The sequence below is a fragment of the Mytilus californianus genome, unplaced genomic scaffold (assembly GCF_021869535.1).
Source record: "Mytilus californianus isolate M0D057914Y unplaced genomic scaffold, xbMytCali1.0.p SCAF_10, whole genome shotgun sequence".
Classification (NCBI taxonomy): Eukaryota; Metazoa; Mollusca; class Bivalvia; order Mytilida; family Mytilidae; genus Mytilus; species Mytilus californianus.
Window position 1 is genome coordinate 38756305 of NW_026262582.1, and position 26862 is coordinate 38783166.

Sequence of the window (26862 nt, forward strand, 5' to 3'; positions counted from 1 at the left end):
GATTATAACTTTGAAGCTATTGAAACAAATCATGGATCCTCCCACTTTTCTTATCTATATTTACAAAGTATAAGACCTGAAAGGCACGGATTGCTCCTCTGTTTAATAACAGAAGAATAATATTTGTGGTTTCCAATGGCAATGTGCAAATGTATAATTTGTCAGTAACATTGAAGAATGTAAAGATGAAACTATAACTATAATCCAAAGAATACAAGTCATTCATTTGCAAAGCTCAATACCATTTTGTAAGTATGCCTTTACCTATATGTAAAGAATGGCAATGCCTATGAATTTATATAAGAACTTGAAGGGTTAGAATTTAGGACATACAAAAACCACATACACTAGATATTACTAAAGGACAAGGCTATCTCTACGTGTAATTTTGATTTTGACAATTGCGACAATATATAATACAGGAGATAACAAAAACTGTTGGTCAAAGCATATACATACACCACAATTTCCTACATTTTCTTATTGTCATCCTGTCTTGGGCATAGTTCTTTTTATCACTTCTAATCAGGTCAGAATAATAAAAAAACTATTTTGAATTATCTCCCTTTGTATATTCTTCAACAAAAGAAACAAAGTTTTTATCAAATTAATTTTATTCAGATACTGACAAAATAGAGTTGTTTTGATTATCAATATACAAAAAACAACTGTCAAAATGTTTGTTATACAATTTTACTATGCAAACAAACATAAAAATACACATTTTTTTTTAAATAAGTTCAGTTCTACATCAAATTCAAACTAACCAATAAAATAATGGTACGTGGCAAAGCAACATGCTTACTAGTATAGTTTGCTTGTTTAAGAATCATAACAATAGGGTTATAACAAATAGCAAACATAAGCACATGTTTGGCATCATAAGAATATCAATGAGTAATCTCCCTTGCTAGCATTATTTTTCAATTTAGAAAAAAAAACAAATACATCAAAAAGCAAAATACAAAAACAAAAAACATAGCATAATTGCTTATTTCAAAACCAATTGGGCTGCTTAGACATTAATTAAAATTTTATGGGATCTCATTCCAAATGATGTATGCAAGTCAAAAATAATTAGACGTAGAGTAAATTAAATAAAATAGCACATAAATAAACTTTTATCGACAAAATTATGTAATTTCAAGCACAAAATTATCAAATGTTGAATGTACTCATGTACTAGGACAATTGAAGAAAATAATAAGTTTATTAAGATGAAAAGGTTCATAAATTCTTATGTAAACTGTTAAAAATAAAGTTATCTCCCATTGACTGAGAGATATAAATAATGTGGTGAAATCGTACATGAAAAATCTTGACAGCAAATACCAGAAACACTGAAATGAGCCCCACCCAAATTATCATTCAGCATTTAATTAATTAGAAAAGTCAACAGAAAGTTAGAGTAAAAAAACATATGTAGGTTAACCAAACACAATAACATAATCTGATGACACAAATATGCTACACCTGTAAATAATTTTGATAGTAAAATGCAAATGTTGAAATTAAATAGCAATTATTTATCTTAAATACTTTAAAAAGTAATCAAAGTCAAATTCAATAAACCAAAATATTCCATTTGACTTATTTTCCCCTTAAACTGATCTAAGGGTAATCTTTATATAAAACATGTAAACTTTATTTTAAAAATAAATCATGTAGGTATTTTTTTTCATTGCAAATTCAAAAAGTGAACTTTTAAATTGGCCCTATTCAAAATTTAAAGAAATTCTCATTGACAACTCTCAATTTTTTGTCATATGCCCTTAAGCAAAAACCCATGCAAGGTCTGGAGATTTCTTGGGACAAGGCCTATCTGACGGCCTGCCATCAACTCTCTTAGACCTTAGCTTTTTGCCCCGTGCATTCAGCTGTCTCTGACATTTATTCTTGTTTATTAATGTAAGATTTAAAATATTTTGAAAAACAAGTCAGAGGTCTTGTGATCAGGCGAGTTTCATCTTCGGAATCGCTGTCCTCATTTGACATGAAATCGATTTTCATGGCCTTCATTAGTTTGTCCTCTCCTGACACTGGCAGTTTCTTAGCTTGAAGGGCCTTATCTCAATTTTGTAGCTTCTGTAATAAAAAAACTATTTAATTTGATTTAAATTGACTAGTGATATCTTTGAGACAAAAGCAATAATTTTCTGCATGCAGTTATTCTAACTTTATGCAGTTGTTATTAAAATCATATGTTAAAAAATATTCTAATGAGTGTCCCAAAAATATCTTGTGGAATAATTAATATTAAAAGAATAGCTAGAAGTTGTGAGTATCCCTGTGACTATGCATGAAATTGAGCTGCATTAGAAAACAAGAAATGTGCCCATAGTACATTTATACTCTGCTCCCATTAGGATTTTTATATTTTCAGTGGACCATGTCATTGGGGTCAAACTCTTAATTTGGCATTAAATTGAGAAAGATCATATTATAGGGCACATGTGTATTAAGTTTTAAGTTGATTGGAATTTAACTTCATTAAAAACTATCTTGATCAAAACCTTTAACCAAAACTTGAACCTGAAGCGGAACAGATGAAAGGATGAACAAACGAATGCATAGCTCATTAAACATAAAGCCCCTCTACTATCGTAGACTGGGCATAAAAAATTATTTGATTAGATTCCATTTAAATCTCATTATGTAACTAAAACATTTTGTGACCTATTCATCAACACCAAATTTTTTTTTTGTATCAGTTTAATTTTTCATTTATATTAACTAACTCCTACTATCATTGTTTGGTCTTACTGTGTAGAATATATACAAACTTTATCATTTGTACTTAATCATTATAGAGGGTCGTAAAGGGGTTATGTGCATGAAAGAACACAAAATAAAATGACCATTTCACAGGGGGAAAACAATAAAATTGCTGTTTCTACCCATTTCACAAACCACGGTGAATAAGCTAAGGAACTTCATGAATGGAAACGCTTTAAATAAAAAATGGCAATACATGCTGCACAAAAAATAACCCTTTAACAACCTCCATATAATTCGAAAAAAAATGCGGTAGCATTTCATTTTAAAACAAATGTAACTTTAACATGTTGACTATAAAAAACTGTCAAATCTAAAAAAGAAAGTGAAGACAGAATATTTTTTTTTAGATATAAGATGATTTGAATAAAATGCATTGTTAAGTGAACACACTAGAACAGTATAAATAAGCTTGTTTATCATTCTACAGTTTTTTCCTCAAATGTGACAATAATGTTTTGCACTTACCCTATTCTTTCTCCCATACAAAACCATTTTTCTGTTACGTGATGCCTTTTTTCCATCCTCCTCCATGTGTCTCCTCTGTTTTATTGTATTGAAATATGTCTCATTTCCAGCTGAAAAGTGAATATATAATGTACAAGTCAGTTAAGGCTATTCCATTTACATTTCCCACCAGAGGGTGGAACGCTAACAATTTTGTTTTTCTGTTGTGGGTTGAGTAAAATTTTAATGTGAAATTAAAGGTTGTGGGGGTAGTCACAGCTAATTTTCTGTTTGATGCCGGTGTTAATTAGATTAAATGACAGTCATGACTATGGTATTACTACAGAACCTTTTCTCTAGGTGGGGGGTCTTGGAAGAAAAGACATTTTCTTGTTTGAGCATATATTTTCAAATTTTTCCTATAGGAGCGGTCTAGAATTAAGTAGCATCCCCCTTTTTCCCTCAAAGGGGATTGTTATTGGAATCGCTCATTCTTTTTCAATTTAAATATAAATCACAATAGTAGGTACTCAGATTTTGTTTTCTTTTGACATATAAGAAGTATTTGTAAATAGAACAATCAGCTGTATACAATACAACCCCCACACTTCATCTCCTTAAATTATATTCGCAGGCCTCAACTTACAGTATTTTCCATAAAATTTTTAAAACTATAAAAAGCTAGTACAATAACTATCATTATCCCAAGACGCAGTCTAGTCATGTCAAATTCATGTAATTACTTTAACTTACTTCAAAATTGAACCAACCAGCTGCTGTTTTACAGGTCCAGACTAAATTGTTTTCTGTTGAGTTATGCCTATAAGCATCACGAACAGCTTGCTGCAAAATAAAACATTAAAAGTTCCTAAACTATTTTTATTGATTAAATGTGTATTGACAGGAGATCATACGTGGAATTTATACATTTTCAAACAAGTCTAAGTATATCATGAACATTGCATATTATATTTGTTAAACTGGGTCTAAGCAAAGGGAAGGGTGGACAGGAGGATCCAGGATTTCCAATACTTGATATATATATATATATTTTACAATGTTTGGCTATTTGAAACATTATGATTACATGTATATGTATATATTCTGCCAGACATTTGAACATACATATAAGGTATATTTACAGATTTTAACCAGGTTAAGCAAGTATATAAGCTGATAACATTAAAAAGGCATACATGTAACTCTATCTTTTATCAATGGCACGTCTCTACGTGAATTACTTGACCCAAATGTATATCTTTTTATAAATTTTAAAAAATTATAAATTGAGGTAATGTAGACAATATATTTATACATAATATATACATGTACAAAAAAATGTATATATACCTTTATATGTGAAGGAACATGGATGGCTGTTTTATTCCCTTTTTTCTTTGAGCTCCTGTTCCTGCTTGCAAATCGATTCTCTGTAACAATTGATGCAATTTTTCTATTTTTTCACCTTGATCAGTCATGGTCTACATCAAGATTTCTGTTTGGGAATCCATCATCTTCTTTATTAGCTAAGTAAAATGGAAACTTTTGAGAGAATGTAAATATTGATACAAATATGATATTAAGTTTAAATTCTGTTATATCAATGCCTTTTTAACTTCGAGTCACTGTAGTAACATGAATATATTTATATATTGTTTACAGTATATCATCTTTTCCGCAAGTTTATTGTTTTCTGTTTAGTATTAAATTTATAATTAAGATCCATTTATTACATCGGTGATCCGTTTATTTGGCAATCGCCAATGGCAGTCAGCAGTGTTTAAGAACATTTGTTGTTCGACCTGTTAGTCAAATGCGTTTTGTTAAAATATACTTTTTCACTTTTTTGGTCTTTTGGAAAATGTTGTTTGTGCTGTATTTAGACCCCTTTAACAAGAATTTGTTTTTGTATGAACACGTATAAAAATTGCGATTTTTATCCAACGCAATCATAGGTTTGAACGTTGTTTTCAATTTAAACTTGTATATATATATACAGCATGTACAGGTTTGAACTGTTTCCAAAAAATTACTCTATAATCATGATAATGAAGGAAATATGGTGACCTACATGTATGGCTAGTAATTGCATTGACATCAGTTGGTCTTTGGTGGATAGCTTTGTTTTTTATGTAAACATACCACATTGTTTACTTTAATCTTCTTAATCTTCAAATAAATATCACTAAGAACTTGAATTTATACCAATATCAAGGGTACAAGTCATATTGTCACCTGGTCAATTAGGTTCCTATAGAAAAAGTCAATTATCCAATAATTTTAAAAATTCAACACAGTTTGTAATTAAAAGTAAGAATTCACAATAAACAATAATCGGTTGCCTTTCTGATTGAAGTTTTCTCAATACTCTAGATCTATTAAAAATGTTTTGATTGGCTATCACTTTAAAAACTTATGAAGTTATATAATTATAGGCAACCCAACAGCCTTCAACAAGAAAAAAACCATGCTGTATGGTCCACTTTACATGCTATAAGAGAAACAAATTTGAAAAATATGAAGCAATTCAATTGAGAACATTAATAGCCTAATCAAAAGCAAAACAATTTGTGAAAACAAATATGACAGTCATGAACCAGCTATACATGTACAACCACTGAACTACATGTATCTAACTTGGGACACATTCATAAAGAATGTGGCGGGTTTAAACATGTTTGTGAGCATTAATTTTGGGTGCAAAATTTGACCAGGTGCCAGTTACTAGAATTCCAATATCAGCATCTGTATATATCTTTTCTCATTAATGCAGTGTATTGTAGCTGATTGTTTCTATAGTTTCTTACTCCAACTTGTATTTGCTCCAGACCCGTTTCCCCCAGAAAACGAGTGGGTTTGCACGACACCTACCCCCTCCCCTTCCATGTTTGTGAGCATTAATTTTGGGTGCAAAATTGGACCAGGTACCAGTGACTAGAATTCCAATATCAGCATCTATATTAAATATCTTTTCTTAAAGAGTTAATGCAATGTATTGTAGCTGATTGTTTCTATAGTTTCTTACTCCAACACTCCAACATGTATTTGTTCCAGACCCGGTTCCCACAGAAACGAGTAGGTTTGCACGACACCTACCCCCTCCCCTTCCATGTTTGTGAGCATTAATTTTGGGTGCAAAATTGGACCAGTTACCAGTGACTAGAATTCCAATATCAGCATCTATATTAAATATCTTTTCTTAAAGAGTTAATGCAATGTATTGTAGCTGATTGTTTCTATAGTTTCTTACTCCAACACTCCAACATGTATTTTTCCAGACCCGGTTCCCACAGAAACGAGTAGGTTTGCACGACACCTACCCCCACCCCCACCCCCCCCCCCCTCCATGTTTATGAGCATTAATTTTGGGTGCAAAATTGGACCAGGTACCAGTGACTAGAATTCCAATATCAGCATCTATATTAAATATCTTTTCTTAAAGAGTTAATGCAATGTATTGTAGCTGATTGTTTCTATAGTTTCTTACTCCAACACTCCAACATGTATTTGTTCCAGACCCGGTTCCCACAGAAACGAGTGGGTTTGCACGACACCTAACCCCCTCCATGTTTGTGAGCATTAATTGTGGGTGCAAAATTGGGCCAGGTACCAGTGACTAGAATTCCAAGTTGACTACATTATATCCACAGCGGTCACTGATATATTACTATAGAGATTGACCGCTGTGGATAGTAAACTTGGAATTGATACTAAACAGCAAAAACAAGTTATTTGTAGTATATTAATATTCTAATGACTCAGAAAAACGCAAAAATAATTGAAAATAATAGAAAACGAAAAAATAACGGATTTTGGAAAAAAAGGCGGAGGGCAAAAAAAAAATTTGTCCTGTCCCCAAGTACCTATGATAGTAAGAACCTTCTTACTATACAAATCCTTGATTCATGACAGTGATTTAGGCATTATGAACTGTATACAGAAATTAGAATTATCCAAGATATTGACAACTAAATTAACTTAATGTTACCTCAGTTACTGACTCCATGTTGACATTATTGTGTATAGTGCTGGTGTTAAATGAGATAGGTGTTGAAGTTCTTCGTCGAATAACTGAAATTGGTTTGTCGATATCTGCTGGTCCACCACATGCCCCGGGTACAAACTGTACTGAAGGCGTCGACAAATCCAGAGGCGCTAACAGACCATTCCTTTGCTTCTGACGGAGAAGACTTTCAGAAGGACCGTTTTCCTGTATAGATGAATCTTTAACTGTTTTAGAACCTTCATCAGACCCTGATTCTGAGTTCTTTATTTGGAGATGGAAACTGGTAGTACTGGTATTAATGATTTTACTATGAGGAATATCATCATCTTCAGAATTTGAGAGACAAGCAAATCCTCCCGACGACATATCCAGACAGTGATGCAAATAATATTCTGGTAGACATGTAGCCAGACTGGTGGACACATACGCAAACTGGTGGACGTGTAGGACATGTAGGCAGACTGGTGGAAACGTTAACTGACTGGTAAACATGTAGATAGACTAGTGAACACGGAGACAGACTGTCGGACACATAGACAGACCGGTGAATATGTAGAAAGACTTGTGGACACATAGCCAGACTGTTGAGAATCATGTAGACAGACTAGGGGATTATGAGAAAGACTGGTGAAAATAAAGACAGACTAGTGGACAAACTGGTGAACATGTAGACAGACTTGTGTAAATGTAAATTGACAAAAAATGTTTGTCAGCATAACAATCTAGATCTAACTCTGTTGGGTTTAATTTTCAGACTTATATAAATATGAAATGTATTCTTTGGGGGAAAAGTGACAATATGTATACTTATTACCAAATTTCCGCGGGGGAAGAATGGCAACGATCCAACTTTGGTGTACAGTTTTCTCATTGGCAATCATACCACATCTCCTTATTTGTATATATGAATGTGTTATGTTTTATGGTAAGCTAGGGTTACAGTTATCAAATATAAAAAACGAAGATGTGGTATGATTGCCAATGAGACAACTCTCCACAAGAGCCCAAATGACACAGAAATTAACAACTATAGGTCATCGTACGGTCTTCGACAATGAGCAAAGCCCATACCGCATAGTCAGCTATAAAAGGCACTGAAATAACAAATGTAAAACAATTCAAACGAGAAAACTAACGGCCTAATTTATGTACAAAAAATCAACGAAAAACAAATTTTAACACTTCAACAAACGACAACCACTGAATTACAGGCTCCTGACTTGGGACAGGCACATACATACAGAATGTGGCGAGATTAAACATGTTAGCGGGATCCCGACCCTCCCCTAACCTGGGACAGTGGTGTAACAGTACAACATAAGAACGAACTATAAAAATCAGTTGAAAAAGGCTTAACTCATCGGATGGATACTGAACAGATATATCATGTTAAGGAGGGGTATTTGCTAAAAAAAACCAGTCTAGAGAATGTTAAATTTCGCGAGCCGTAAGTCGACTGAAATTCATTCTCAAGACTGGTATTTTTCGCAAATACCTTTCAAGAACATGCTATATCTGTTTAATTACACCGAATGTTAACGTTCAAAAACGCATTGATGATCGTGACGTTACAAGCGTCCAGTCGGGTAGAGTATGTTTTGGCAAATACCATGGCAGAGAGGGTAAAAAAGGCATATCCTTTTTGCATATACCCCGGCTGCGTTAAAAATTGAACGATATTCATTTGATAACAGTAAATTGGTGAAAAATACACTGGCTATCAATCAATCAAAACCCAGGATTCTTACATAAGGTGTAATTAAAACAGAAATACTACACAGAGTGGACGTGGCCGGGTACTTGTATATCCCAACAACAAAAAGACACCAAGTATAGATCTGAGAGTACTCGCAGTTACTGACAGCTAGTTCAAAGCCACTAGCAACTAATTAAAAAAAATCATGCATCTAAGACTAAAATATCAATCCATACACAATGGATGTAGTGTAAAGACGTCATAGCAAAACCTTTTTCAAAATACTTGGCCAGAAGAAGGGTTTAACATGTTTAATAGGTGAACGATTCATTATTTTTGCACAACATAAACAACACATACCCCTCCAAAACGATTTTTTTATTTATTTTCATTTTGTCGGAATGTGAATGTTCTATGGTTTTATGAACTCTCTTGTCATATAACTTGTTGCATATATAAATAAAATAGACTGAGTATAAACAATAAAAATTTAGACTGATTTCAATACATATATATATTTTATATATATACTCAAGCAAAAATAACTCAATGTCCTCTGTCCTCAACTTCAAAGATTGTATTATAAATTAAAGGAAACTTTTTTTTACTTGGTTACGATATGATGGATTTAGTAAAACCGATTTTTTTCAGTATCAGAAAAAAATGAAAATAATGGATTATTTAAGGTAATCTCATTAAAATATTGTAAACGTAGATGAAATGTAATATTTCCAAAATCAATTCAACATCATTTCAGCTCATCGGGTCAATTTAATCAGCCGGATATCTTTGCCTTTACTAATTATCCCACACATTTTACATTAATTTAACAAATAATATTCATACTGATTCAGAAGCGTTGCCAATGTGCACAACATGTGGTTTCTTTAGTATAAAAGTTATAGGTCACTGGGTCACTATTAAACAAGCCTACAAGAAATTAAACAATGTATTTGTCTTTGGTAGACAAGTCTTTATACTAGCTATACTGAGTAAAATAAGTTCAGCAGCGCATATTTTAATCATATATTTCAACAAATAAACAACACCTATTGTGTGTGTGACAAGTATTATAATGATCTAATTATTGCAGCAAAGAAAGTGAACCATTATGCGTGAATTTTTTACCTGAAAAGGAAAAACTTGACAGAAATTAAGATAAATTTGACTTAAATATATTTGTTGCTTAAGTCTTTTAAGCAGTATATTTCGAATTTATTAATAGTATAATGGGACGTAGGTATAGATTTTTTTCTTTTAAAAATATTATCATTTCATATTTTGATGAAAACACATATTGTGGTCAAGCAGATATCTACATTGATAGCATTGAAAAACTAAACAAATGTTTGCGCTTTGCGCGAAAAATATTTCTGACACTGACAAAAAATCATAACCCCCCTTTTTGAAGTTAAATGGTCAGTCCCTAACCACATTTGCAAATGTAATAACTATATATTTGTCAAATTAATTTATCTTTCTATCAAATATACCCACCGAGCTATACACTAGCTGTTGGTGCTTTTAATATTGGCGTTATTTAACATTTGCAGCTATTGTAAATAAATTGTAAACTTGAAACAATATTATTTTTCTTAAAAAAAGAATTACGCATAGTCAGCATCGTTTTTAGGGTGAATGGCAATATATTGCATTTTTTGTTAACAAATATATGACAGGGTATAAATATATATATATATATATATTTGGTGTGCAAAATGAATGAAAAGGGAAGGGTTTGTGAAGTCTCAGCGACTCAACCAAACATAAAAAAAAAAGAATTGAAGTGTATAAAATTGTTGATTGACGATTCAGGTATTTCGAATTATAAAGAAGAGTAATTTATAGTTTTGTCAATAAGCGAGTTAAAAATTTAGCATATCGAATTAGAAAAGTCACAATTGTCGAGCGTCGGGTAAAAAGACGAAAATAAGATATAAAAACGAAAGTGACTCATTTCCCAGTTCTGCTGTAATCTAGAATTTATAACTTAAATAAAATTGAGAATGGAAATGGAGAATATGTAAAAGAGACAACAACCCGACCAAAGAGCAGACAACAGCCGAAGGCCACCAATGGGTCTTCAACGCAGCGAGAAAATCCCGCATCCGGAGGTGGTCCTCAGCTGGCCCCTAAATAAAATTGTCTACTTTAGTTGCATGAGGATAAAAGCTTATGTGAACGGTTACTTCCAGTCACCACTTATAAAAAAAGTAGTGCTGCATATATCTACGCGTATGATTATATACAATTTTATAGGTGCCTGCAGGTCACACCATATTTTATCTGTATCAAATGTGCCTGCAGGTCTCACCAAAAATGTATCTGGACAATAGGTGCCTGCAGATCACATCACTTAAGATCTGTAACATAGCTTATCATTTGAGTCTGCAGGTCAGACTGCTTATTATCTGTACCATAGCCTATTATATATGCCTGCATGTCACACTTTGATTTATATATCTGTATGGTAGGTGCCTGCAGGACACATCACTTTAGATTTGCACCATATCTATAAAAGGAAGATGTGGTATGATTGCCAATGAGACAACTCTCGACAAGAGACGGCCTAATTTAAGTACAAAATAATAAACGAAAAACAAATATGAAACACAGCAACAAAAAGTAAAATCACAAAAATACTGAACTCCGAGGAAAATTCCAAAAACGGAAAGTCCCTAATCAAATTGCAAAATCAAATGCTCAAACATATCAAACGAATGGATAACAACTGTCATATACCTGACTTGGTACAGACATTTTCTTACGTAGAAAATGGTGGATTGAACCTGGTTTTATAGCTAGCTAAACCTCTCACTTGTATGACAGTCGCATATAATTCCATTATGTTGCCAACGATGCGTAAACAAAACAAACAGACATAATAGATAAAAATGTCAAAAATACAGCAGTCAGCATTGTGTTAAAATCTTAATCACTAAAAAAAACAAACAAATATGTAACAAAGAAGCATAAAGTGGCATATAGACCGATCACATTAGCATAAATTAAAGACAAGAATACACAAATTTACCATAGTACAATAACACGATGACGGGATGTATAAGTACAAAGCTACGTCATATATGTAACAAAGAAACATAAAAAGGCATATATAGACAAAGCACATTAGCAAAAATGAAAGACAATAATACGAGAATAATTGTATCATAAATAAATAATGACAGAATGTACAAGTACCACAAGTATCTTAATCACAATAAAAACAAACAAACATTTAACAAAGAAGCACAAAAAGGCACACATCAAATTTAACAACCTCATTCATTGCTACCTTATATTTGAATTTTATTTAAGTATGTCAAATCCACCAATTAACGATTGAAAGATCTTAAGTACTAGGAGCAAATGGCCAGATTAATACTGACTCTAACGTAGAATCGCGCGTTTGACGTCAGAATGTAAACGTCACACAGGTAGAGATATTAAATAATATTGTCGTTCAAAGTATGAAAATAATATACTAGTAGTCTATACTTCTGTAGGCATATCCTCTGCAGAATGTAAATTAGAAGTTACCTTTCCTTCTTGCAACTGACAAATGACAACCACTGAATTACCGGTTCCTGAATTGGGACAGGCACTTACAGAATATGGCGGGGTTAAACTACTTGAAGGCGCCAACCCTCTCATAACATGGTATCGTTGTGTAACAGTAGAACATAATAACAAACTATAAAAACAGTTGAAAAAGGCAGGTCACATCAAATAAATAGAAATAGAAAAACATCTTACAAAACACAAAGTGGACGTTGATGGTACAGATCTGAGAGTACTCGCCTATCACAGGAGCCTGAGGGTCAAACTGCTATGCATTAGTACCATAGATGCATGCAGGTCACATCACCATAGATCAAAGCCTATAATGGGTGTCTGCAGGTTTTACAGCTTTTTAACTGTACCTTAGCCCATCAGAGGTGCCTGAAGGTCACATCACCATACATCTTCACTATAGTCTAGCATGGGTGACTGCATGTCACATTGCTTATTTATCTGTACCAAAGACTATAATAGGTACATGCAGGTCACATCACCATAGATCTGCACCATAGTCTATAATAGGTGCCTGTCGGTCTCTTCACTACAGATCTGCACTATAGACTATCATAGGTTCCTGTAGGTCATACGACTGTTCATCTGCACTATAGCCTATCATAGGTTCCTGTAGGTCATACGACTTTTTATTTGCACTAAAGCCTATCATAGGTTCCTGTATGTCACACGACTTTTTATTTGCACTATTGCCTATCATATGTTCCTATAGGTCACACGACTTTTTATCTGCACTATAGGCTATCATAGGTTCCTGAAGGTCAAAAGACTTTTTATCTGTACTATAGCCTATCATAGGTTTCTGTAGGTCACACGACTTTTTATCTGCACTATAGCCTATCATAGGTTCCTGTAGGTCACACGACTTTTTATCTGCACTATAGCCTATCATAGGTTCCTGTAGGTCATACGATTGTTTATCTGCACTATAACCTATCATAGGTTACTGTAGGTCATACGACTGTTCATCTGCACTATAGCCTATCATAGGTTCCTGTAGGTCACACGACATTTTATCTGCACTTTAGCCTATCATAGGTTCCTGTAGGTCATACGACTGTTCATCTGAACTATAGCCTATCATAGGTTCCTGTAGGTCATACGTCTTTTTATCTGCACTATAGACTATCATAGGTTCCTGTGGGTCATACAACTTTTTATCTGCACTATAGCCTATCATAGGTTCCTGTAAGTCACACGACTATTTATTTGCACTATTGCCTATCATATGTTCCTATAGGTCACACGACTTTTTATCTGCACTATAGGCTATCATAGGTTCCTGTAGGTCACACGACTTTTTATCTGCACTATAGCCTATCATAGGTTCCTGTAGGTCACACGACTTTTTATCTGCACTATAGCCTATCATAGGTTCCTGTAGGTCACACGACTTTTTATCTGCACTTTAGCCTATCATAGGTTCTTGTAGGTCATACGACTGTTCATCTGAACTATAGCCTATCATAGGTTCCTGTAGGTCATACGTCTTTTTATCTGCACTATAGACTATCCTAGGTTCCTGTGGGTCATACAATTTTTTATCTGCACTATAGCCTATCATAGGTTCATGTAGGTCACACGACTTTTTATCTGCACTTTAGCCTATCATAGGTGCCTGTAGGTCACACGACTTTTTATCTGCACTATAGCCTATCATAGGTTCCTGTAGGTCACACGACTTTTTATCTGCACTATAGCCTATCATAGGTTCCTGTAGGTCACATGACATTTTATCTGCACTTTAGCCTATCATAGGTTCTTGTAGGTCATACGACTGTTCATCTGAACTATAGCCTATCATAGGTTCCTGTAGGTCATACGTCTTTTTATCTGCACTATAGACTATCATAGGTTCCTGTGGGTCATACAATTTTTTATCTGCACTATAGCCTATCATAGGTTCCTGTAAGTCACACGACTTTTTATCTGCACTATTGCCTATCATAGTTTCCAGTAGGTCATACGACTTTTTATTTGCACCATAGCCTATCAAAGGTTCCTGTAGGTCACACGACTTTTTATTTGCACTAAAGCCTATCATAGGTTCCTGTAGGTCACACGACTTTTTATCTGCACTATAGCCTATCATAGGTTCTTGTAGGTCACACGACTTTTTATCTGCACTATAGCCTATCATAGGTTTCTGTAGGTCACACGACTTTTTCTCTGCCCTATAGTCTATCATGGGTTCCTGTAGGTCACACGACTTTTTATCTGCACTATAGCCTATCATAGGTTCCTGTAGGTCACACGACTTTTTATCTGCCCTATAGTCTATCATAGGTTCCTGTAGGTCACACGACTTTTTATCTGCACTATAGCCTATCATAGGTTCCTGTAGGTCACACTGCTATTTAACTGTATCTTATCCTATCATAGGTGCCTGCTGGTCACATCACATATATCTGCACCAAATGCTATCATAGGTGTTGGCAGGTCCCATAGCGTTTCATCTGTACCATAGTCTATAGGTGACTGCAGGTCATACAACTTTTTATGTGTACCATAGACTATCATAGATGCCTGCAGTTCATACTGATATCTATCTGTTTATAGTCTTTGTTAGGTGCCTGCAGGTCACATTTGTTTAGATCTGTACCATAGTCTATCATAGTTGCATGCAGGTCAAACCACCATAGACTGCATATAGCCATTCATAGGTGCCTGCAGGCTATACAACATTTTATCTGTACCATACCGTATAGCGGGTTATTTTCGCGGGGTGTAAATTTTCACTTATTTTCGCGGATAGAACAAAATCGCCAAAATAAATTCCGCCTATTTAAAAGTGTACATGCAACTGTATTGATAAAAGTTTTGAATCCGCCAAAATAATACCCGCAAAAATATTTCATATACCTTATTCAATGAAAATCGCGAAATTTTACTCCCGCGAAAATAATCCGCTATACGGTAGTCTAACATATGTGCCTTCAGGTCACATAACCACAGATCTGCACCATAGCCAATCATGGGTCTATAAAAGGTGCTTGTAGGTCACTTCACTATAGATCTGCACCATGCATAGCCAATCATAAGTGCCTACAGGTTACATCACCATATATGTGTACCTAAGCCTTTCATAGTAGCCTGCAGGTCACACTGCTATTTATTTATACCATAACCTATCATAGGTGCATGTAGGTCACACAGCTTTTTCTATCATATTCCATCATAGATGACTACCAGTTATCATAGGTTCCTGTAGGTCACACGACTTTTTATCTGCACTATAGCCTATCATAGGTTCCTGTAGGTCACACGACTTTTTATCTGCACTATAGCCTATCATAGGTTCCTGTAGGTCATACAGCTTTTTTTTTATCATATTCCATCATAGATGACTGCCAGTTATCATAAGTGCCTGTAGGTCACACAGTCTTTTGTATGTACTATATCCAATCATGGGTGCATGTAGGTTTCACCGCTTTTTTATGTTCCATATTCTAGCATAGGTGCCTGCAGGTTAAACCAAAAATTATCTGTACCATCATTGCCTTCAGGTCATACTTTTATTCCTATGTAACATTAGCCTTTTGTAACTACCTGCAGGTCACACTGATATGTATCTGTACCAGAGCACATCATATGAGACTGCAGGTCACGTCACATAGATCTGTATCATAGGTGCATGCAGGTCTTATTCTCATAGATCCTTACCAGAGCCCATCATAGGAGCCTACAGGTCACATGATTGCTATGTAAATGTTACATAGCCTATACTCGGTGTCTGCAGGTCACACAACTTTTATCTCTAACATAGCCTATCATATGTGACTGCAGGTCACACTGATATTTATCTACACTTTTGCATATTACAGGAGTCTTCAGATCCAATCCCAATATAGATCTGTATCATAGGTGCATGAAGGTTGAATCCTATAATACAATATGGATAAATACCATAATGTCTTACATGCACCTATGATAGGAAAAAGAAAATAACAGAACTATAATATGATATTGAAATGACATGGTGACCTATAGGCACATATGAAAGAATATGTAAAATAACAGGGTGATTTACAGCCCCCTTTATTATGATATTATGGATAAATACCATGGTGATCTACAGGCACCTATGATAGGATATGTAAAATAACAGGGTGACCTACAGACACATGTGATAAGATAATATAAATAACAGCGTGACCTGCAGGCACCTGTGATGAGATTTTGTAAATAACATGGTGACCTACAGGCACCTGTGATAAGATTTTGTAATTAATAGGGTGACCTACAGGCACATATAATGTGATATGGAAAATAACGAGGGGACATACATGCATTTATAATATGACATGGTAAACAACAGGGTGAGGTACAAGTACCGTTGAAATTATTGGCAAAGATCAAAAGCAGTGTGATATACAGGCACCTAGGATATAATATGGTACAGATCAATAACAGGGTGGCCTACAGGCAATTTTGATAATTAAATAGGATATGGTAAAAATTAACAGACATATAATCTTCAGCAACTTTGATAGGATATGAGAGAGACTAAAATAAGATTATGTACAAGCACTTTTCATTGGAAATGGTACAGATCAATAGCAGGGTGACCTACAGGCACCTAAGATAACTATGGTACAGATCAATAGCAGCGTGCCCTACACGCACCTCAAATAATTATGGTACATATCAATTACAGGGTGACCTACATGCAATTTTGATAATTAAATAGGATATGGTAAAAATGAACAGACATATAATCTTCATTAACTTTGATATGATATGGGAGAGACTAAAATAAGATTACATACAAGCACTTTTCTTTGGAAATGGTACAGATCAAAACAAGGTGACCTACATGCTCTTTTGAAAGGGTATGATACAGATCAATAGCAATATGACCTCTTGCACTTTTCATATGATATGGTACAGATCAATACAAGGGCCACCTATGGGCACATTTGAAATAATATGGTACATATCAATATCAGGGTGACCTACAGGCACCGCAGATGATTTTGGTACAGATCAACAACAGGGTGAACTACATGCACCTTATATAATTATAGTACAAATCAATAGCAGGGTGACCTACAGAAAACTCAGATAATTATAATACTGATCAATAGCAGGGTGACCTACAGGCACCGCAGATGATTTTGGTACAGATCAACAACAGGGTGAACTACATGCACCTCATATAATTATAGTACAAATCAAAAGCAGGGTGAACTACAGGCACCGCAGATGATTATGGTACAGATCAATAGCAGGGTGACCTACAGGCACCGCAGATTATAATGGTACAGATCATTAGCAGGGCGACCTACAGGCACCTCAGATAATTATGGGACAGATCAATAGCAGGGTGACTCACAGGCACCGCAGATGATTATAGTTCATATCAATGACAGGGAAACCTACAGGTACTGCAGATAATTATGGTACAGATCAATAGCAGAGTGTCCTACAGGCACCGCAGATGATTATAATACAGATCCATAGCAGGGTGACCTACAGGCACCGCAGATGATTATAATACTGATCAATAGCAGGGAAACCTACAGGCACCGCAGATGATTATGATACAGATCAATAGCAGAGTGTCCTACAGGCACTGCAGATGATTATGGGACAGATCAATAGCAGGGTGACCTACAGGCACCGCAGATTATAATGGTACAGATCCATAGCAGGGTGACCTACAGGCACCGCAGATTATAATGGTACAGATCCATAGCAGGGTGACCTACAGGCACCGCAGATTATAATGGTACAGATCAATAGCAGGGTGACCTACAGGCACCGCAGATTATATTGGTACAGATCAATAGCAGGGTGACCTACAGTCACCGCAGATAATTATGTTACAGATCAATAACAGGGTGACCTACAGGCACCGCAGATAATCATGGTACAGATCTATAACAGGGCTACCTACATGCACCTCAGAATTATGGTACATATCAATAGCAAGGTGACCTACAGGCCCTTCAGAAATGGTACAGAACGATAATCAGTAAACTGTCATTTGACGAGCAGAAAGACATCTGCATTTTATGCAATGAAGAAAGTTTTATAGTATTTAGTGTCAACTGCATTATACCTGGACCGATGTTACAAAAGTAAACATGTTCCACATTTATGAAGATGTTGGTACTGTGATGCTGTTATCTGGTTGCTTCATCAATGTGCCTCGAAGTAACTCCGGTGGTACATGTTAACCCGACATGTTTACCATTATACAGCTCAGAACAGAACAGTTGTTTGAATCGGGCTATACAAGAGCCTTGATATAATGTAATTATACAAATGCAAATGTAGTTAAAAACATATTGATGTAAAATTAAAGAAAATTAGATTGGCAGAAAAACAAAACCTAATTATAATTATTAATTAAAAATATAAAATATCTGACACCTAACCATACTAGTCATGACACGAACAGTTCAATCTTCCGACCGTGGGAGAGCTGTATAGCCAGTCAAGGTCGTTTAAAACTTCCATCATCATCATCATCATCATCATCATCATCATCATCATCATCATCATCATCATCATCATCATCATCATCATCATCATCATCATCATCATCAGTTCAATCAAAACCTTCGTGGACCTCCTATGACACCCATTAGTAGTTAGATATTCAACAAATTAATGTATGACTTGAATGTGCGTGTCGCTAAGACCCCTGCCATGTACGAAAAAGTAAAATAGCAAAAGTCCCGGGAAAATTCTAAACGGAAGGCCCTAAGCAGATGTCAAAATCAAAAGTTCGAACACATCAAACGAACAAAAAACAACTATCATATTCCTGTCAGACTTGATACAGGCATTTCTTATATAGAAAACGGTGGATTAAACCTGGTTCTATAGCTAGCTAAACCTCTCACGTGTATGACAGTCCCATAAAATTGTATTATATTGAAAACGATGTATGAACAAAACAAACAGACAAAATAGTTACAAATGTCACAAATAGGAGTACAGCAGTCAACATTGTGTTATAACCTTAATCAAATTTCAAACATAATTTATATGTCAACAAAGACAAACAAAAAGGCATATTGACAAAGCACATAAGCAAAAACGGAAGACAAGAATACAAAAAGTTACCATAGCACAATAACACAATGACGGGATGTATAAGTACCGAGTCACGTCAAATGGATATTACCAAAAATAGATTAAAATGTAAAAGTACTTTTTTACAAAGACAAATAAAAGAATACTATGACACGTTATTATTAATAAGATGATAAACAACGCCAGTACCTAGAATCTATATTTCAAAACCATCGTGTATTATTTGTGAAGTTGATACGGAATATTTATTAACAATGTCTTGGTATCTTCCGATGAACATTTTTAGAAAAAGGACGAGACGTTCTTTGACATACCCCCAGTGCGTTCATCAACTTTCTGCTCACACACTGGTGACTTTTAACAAAGTCTGAGTAGCATCTGTGTAATTTGCTCCATGGGATGTTTTCAAAATTGCAACGAAAGAAACTTCTTGTCATGAATAATTATCTACCTGAAACATGTGAAAGAATAATGACGCCACCAATGACTTTCACACCTGACAACATACGTGTCCCACTTTTCAATGAAACTACTACGGGTTAGAAAAAGATCTGTAATGTGGAGTAAAACGGTCAGAAGTTACATCGAATTCAATTTAAAAGTCCTTTAACACGACGCCACTCTTTGACATCATGGATTACCCTAAAAAAAAGGGGAAAAACACTGCAACTTTCAAGGAAGGAAAAGGAAACAAAAAAAAACCTTTGAACTCAGTTCACCTGTTGATTTAGTTAACTTAAAAATATGCCCCTGAAGATTTTTTCTGGATTCCAAATTCGGTTGCTGTACAGTAAACAAATACCTATTTTCCCGAAATAAATAAGTACACACATTTGATTTTGTTGATTTTTTTTAACAGTCCACGAGCTTGATTTCGATTTGTCTTGAGGTAAATTTTATGACCATCTTATGACTATCATATGATATGTCATAGAATGTACATCATAGCGGTCAAAAGATAGTCATACCTATGATGCTTTAATGATAGTCAAAAGTGAAAATATGTTACTATGAAAATTATAACTAATACTATTCTTATCTTATACGAATATTTCATATTTTTTCCAGTATAATGAACGCGATGAAAATAAAAATTATATATGAATAGGAGTTAAAATCTGAGTTGATAATTTGTTTAAATTTAATGGTTAGAACTTCGTGTTCATGTATTATTATGATGAAGTGTTATCCAATTAGGAATGCTTTTAATATTTGGTATACATAGAATGCCTGTGCAAATACGTCAATGAACTACTATACAAAGAAAAAATATCATAAATATTTATTAAAAATAATCATTACAAAGAAAAGGATTCCAAATTGTACGTCGCAGGACATTCAAATTTAAATGACGAAGTGAAGAAGAAATAAATTTTTACTATTTACTAGATCAAGCGACACAATAAACAGTGCCAAAAAGAGAGCAAGAGAGGCTGCAAGCAGAAACGGATGTTAAAAGAGAGGTCAGGGCCTCGCCCCCTATGAAGCTACACATATAGTTTATGTATAGACTTTTAGCATATATCACTCCAAACGATGCCTAGTTTGGGTCCCCTTTTTTCACAATCCTAGATCTCAGTCTGCATGTTGCATGAGCAAATAAGAAAATGTGTGATGTCGTAGCATTTATGACAATCATAAGACCATCATAAGTAATGTCCCGAGGTGTCTTAAGTGTACGATCAAAGTTATGAATATCATGACTTGAGACGCCTTCAAATACATATCTTATGACATGTCCTTAAACCATTGTAAGACATGTCTTAATCATAAGATACTTTTGAAAACCATGCTTCATGGCTTGATTTTCAATTTCCTCCGTGTCCCTTATATAAATAATTGCAAATTCATGATACCCTACGTGAACAGATCTACAACGGTCCAACGATTTACAGAAAGAGCGACGATTTACAGAAAAGAACAGAAAAGGACCGAAAGGACCAAAAAGAACAGAAAAGAACCGAAAAGGAACCAAAAAGAGCATACATATATTTATTTCATATTTATATACACACGAAATTTTGATATTGTTAATAATTCCTCGTAATAAATGAACGCATAACTGTAACTTAGATTGTACATTTTATAGGGATATGTGGACACAAAAAAAAAAGACAGTATTATAACTTGGTTTTCAGTAAAAAAAAATTTTATATATGTACAAGTAATCATTTGCACACTGTACAATAAAAATCACTCCTGTTATACACCATAAAGCAAAATGTGCCTTTTGATGAACACATCAAAGACTTTTATTCGCATAGTATCGAAATACAATAAGCATTTTAATAAAATAATGTTGTTGTTTTTAAATAAAACTAGCAATTAGTCTTTGAATTTAAAAAAAAATGAAGGAATTAACAACCTGTGACCAAGAGACTGTATTATTCATGTAAGTCCCAGATGCGACTAATTGTCATTAAATAAATAAACTGTAAACTTGATTTTTGACTATTAAATAAACTGTAAACTTGATTTTTGACTATTGAAAAGTATTATAGATTTGAAGAAAATGTTTGCGGAAATAGATCAGCCATATACGACCAACAAATATGTTAAGATAACTTAATTGGAAATCAACTCCTTAATATTAATTGTCCTTAAATATTGATTTTTCTCCCTTTCTGCGTTTTTCGTTTTATTTTAAAACTATAAAAGTGTGGACACAGATCAGTGTGGATAGTATATTTGGATGTTTGACAGTGTTTTCTGACAAAAATAGTTCCCTGTTTTTCCCATAGGCTTCTATGTTAAACCATGGAAGTATAATATTGACATATAATACTTCCATGGTTAAACTGTGTTGTACAGTGATAGCCAACCTGTACCAAACACTAAAAATTAGCAGTGTCGTTTATTTAATATTTAGTTTTAATGTTCAAGACTCTCATGGAGGAGACACTAATTGCATGGATTACCAACGATTCTAATAAAATATGTTCCACAACTTTGATTTTGGATATTGCAGCAAAACTCATAATTAGGAGAGGAACACATTAGGTCATTTCTGCATGATGTGATTTTAATATACGAGATGGTATCTGACAACCTACATGCATGTACTATGTGTATGGTTCTATTTATGTTCCTTTGTGGTGGTCATTTCTTACTTGGGTTTGACCACAAAAACTGTAAATTAGTTATGGATCTTCCCAGTATCTTTAGTAAAAGATTTCGTTTAAATGTCGAAATTGTTTCTTAGAAGACTTCTAATGGTTATTTGATATCCAATGGTTTTAAGTAATGACAATACTTGGCATGACGCTTAAAGCTAGATGAGCTAGAAAGTACACTTCTGTGTTATTTTAGTTCTTTCTTCGAAAATGTCTTCTCCAAGGCCTGGTCGAAGTTAAAAAATTAAAATTGGACCAGTATGATAAATTATCATTTATATTTTTTATCAAGGATATTAATGTTATTATTAAAATATTTGTTCATATGCATATTATATTTTTTAAATACCAATAACTTGTGCATGGAGATTATTAAAAAAATAAAAAATCATGTGCGCAATTTAATGTAATTATATGTATATATGTGTAAATAGTTCGTCTATATATTTATAAGTTAAACGAGAAAGGGTGCCAGAGAGATAGTAAGACGCATGAAGTAGAAAGAGAAATTAAACAAGAGATCTAAGGAGAATGAAAAAAGTGAGGAAATGCACATGGAGATAGAAAATTGATTAAGTCTATACAGATTGGAGAGGCAAAAAATCTACCAGATTGGGAAAGGGAAGAGAAAGCGGATGAAAGATGCAGTCGATATTGTTAAATACTGAAATAGATATAACATATAAATTAATGTATGAGCTTTTTCAAAACTCATTTGAATAGCCCCTATTTGTAATTTGTAGTATATAAGATAGGCATCCGACCCTACCTTTAATAATAAGAGGGTAATTTTTCAATTGTAAGTTAGTCCTGTCGCAATATAAGGTTTCAAAACCTAATAAGAAAGTTTTTTTGGAAACTATCTTTTCATTTATAGACTTTAATGATTTTGCAATTTGCTAGTCTCCTTCGATTGAAAAAAAAAATAGATTTCTTTTTCGGTTCTTTTCTATTCTTTTTTGTCCTTTTCGGTCCTTTTCTGTTCTTTTCTGTAAATCGTCGCTCTTTTCTGTAAGTCGTCGGACCCGATCTACAACATTTTAAAAGTTGCAATTGGTGCTATGTAAATGTGACCTACAGTCACCTATCATTTTGTCTGCTACGACTGTAAATGGTATTTAAATATTTCCAATAAACAGTAATTTTCAACGTATTACAAAGAGGATAATAAAAAAAACATAGCACTTTTTTATTTTACCGCACATATATGCTCAAATAGTTTTCCTTTTAGATATTTAGATCCATCATTTTTGTTGGGACTACATTAACTTGCGTATACACTTTTCGTAGTGCAACGGTTTTGACGTTGGGTGACTGGCAGTAACCCTTCACATAAGCTTTTATCCTCGTGCACTTTAGTTCAGTGAAAATGGACGTCACACTTAACTCCAACTTATATATTTTTCGATGTTTTTAAACACCGTACCAATCATCTGGATCCTTTCTTTTGAAAAATAAAATGTACTTTTTATACATATTACATACAATTTTATATTTATATTTAAGAAACTTATTTTTTAAAGTAAAACAGATGAATTGAAGTTACACAGTTTTTTTATTGGACACCCGCTTTTATTCAAGTTATCACTTTCATTGCTGCTACAGTATAGTTGGTTCTTTCTTGTACAATCAGTATATTATAAAAATGAGTTTGATTTCCAAAGCGACAACTATATAAATATCCACCAAATACCCAATCGTAAAAGTTAACATATATATGTCACCATACGACCTTCAACGATAAGCAAAAAATCCATACCGCACAGCAAGATATTAAGGCCACAAAATGACAAATGTGAAACAATTTAAAGGAGAAAACTATAGGTAACGGCCTGATGTATGTACAAAACAAAGAATGAGTACAAATACATATTCAAATATGATCATGATCTGAGAGTACTACACCACCGTTACTGAAAGCAGGTTCAAGGCATATTACGAAAGTTATCTCGAAACAAGCTGGCCAGTCTCGTGAATTTACAAATCACTCAATAAGGGCAACAATTATTACTGTCCTGGATGTAGAAAAGTTTTCTGATCGTGGCATTATAAGTGTGTCAAGACACAGATCGGAATCTTCTATAAAAATAAACATGAAAGGTTACAACAATTAAATGAATTTAAATGAGCCACGAGCGATGTTCATCTGTTATAAATAATGACCAAGATCAGATTGTTTACGTAACCCTCTTACAAAAACAAATCCAAGTTGATGGTGAAATAAATTTGTCCCAAGAACGTGGAACCGCTAGTATAAAATTAAGAGCAAACTATACTGTTAGCGTCTCATATAACGGATAGGAAGCTTTCGGTGTGCTAACTCTGCCAAAAATATTGATAGACAATGTGCTTTAGCTATTTGAGAACACACCGTTTCCAATTGCAATCTAACATTCAATGTATAAATTTAAATTTCAAAGTGGAAAATTATAATCGTGGACATTTTATTGATTTTGTATGACATTTTAAATTCAAACAAATCTAATGAATCTTATAAATAACAGTCACCGCGATATACTGAGTAACCAATAATCAATCAATCTCCAATAAAAACTGATTGCATACATGTGTACATTAAGTAACTCTGAATTTTGTTACAAAATTGTAAAAGACAATTCGAAAAATAAAATTAAAATCTATGTAGCAAATATTATCTAATCCTGGCCTCCGGTATGTAAAAAGGCATGTCCGGTCTCAGGAAAGTTGGATATTTATTATAATGAGCAATACAAATCCAATCAATACCACGAGATTATGCTGGTGTTACACAGGAATAAACTGTCCTTTCATCTATTATACATGTATCATTTGTCGTAATTTGTTGGTTTCTGCTATAAAAGTATAACTATTATATTGTACATATAAAAATAAGAAGATGGGATAGGATTGCAATATTTGCTACATGTTTCTGTTATTGTTGCTTTGATTGAGACGTACGTAACTATACTTGAAAAATAAAATCTACATGATAAGCCAAAATCGAATACTTATACTTTTGTGCAAACTTTTTGATATTAGATACTACTTTTTATGTTTATTTTCAATAATTATTCATATCATTTCATGATTGAACTTGGATCGAATCCCCCCAAAAAAAAAGATTTTGTATAATTGTCAATCGGACACATGTACAACTATCCATGCACCCGTGGAATCAATCAAATAGGTCGACGTATGACCTTCGACAAAAAGCCAACACATACCATATGTATATACGTAGTAATTTATAAAATGTCCCGATGTGACAAAATGTGAAACAATAGCCTAGAGTATGTAAAAACAAACAAAAAACAAAAAACCCAATATGACAGAAAGCAACCATCGGATCCCTGAAAATGACTTTTAATTCTGAGACTCGAATTTATTACGGTCTTAGAAATCTTAGAATTCGTGGTCATAAAACTGATGAGCAATGTTGAATAAAATTGAGCACTATGAGGTTTTGATTGACGGAAGTTGATTTTTTTACAAGTACATGTATTAACTGCAATTTCAAACTTATTTTATGACCCCTCTTTATCGAGGGGAACATTAGTTTACCCCTCTCCGATCGTCTGTCCGTTCGTCTATTCGTTCATGGAGATATAGATTCATGGTTTGTCCGGCTATCTGCTCCTACAGTTTTGGAGCTACAACTTAAACATTTTAAGTCAAATATACTCAAAATGCAAGGTAGTTGCACTCATTTTATTACAAAATGCATAAAGAGATCATGGTTTGTCCGGCTTTCTCCTCTTACATTTTTTGAACTACAGCTTTAATATTTTGAAGGTTGTTTGAACACATAATTGAGATGTGCATGTATACCACGGGATTTTGATTTTTGTCAAATATTCGCAAAATGCCATGAAGTTGAACTTTGACAATTATGTATATTACCTGCATAAAGAGATCATGTTTTTTTCTGCTATCTGGAGCTACTCCTACAGTTTTTTTAGCAACAGCCTTAATATTTTGTGGGATGCAGAGGCGGATTAAGGACGGGCAGGAGGCCCGCTCCCTCCCTTTTTTTTGAAATTGTTTTGTTGATTATATAGGGAAGCACCGAAACATGTCTGAAGCAGGCCCCTCTTAGGCAGTCACTGGGTCCCCACTTATGGAAATTTCTGGATCCGCAACTGGGATGTGCATATGCATAATAGTGGTGTGCAAGTCCATATGATTTTGATTTTTTTCAAATATACATTCATTATAACTGGTAGTTG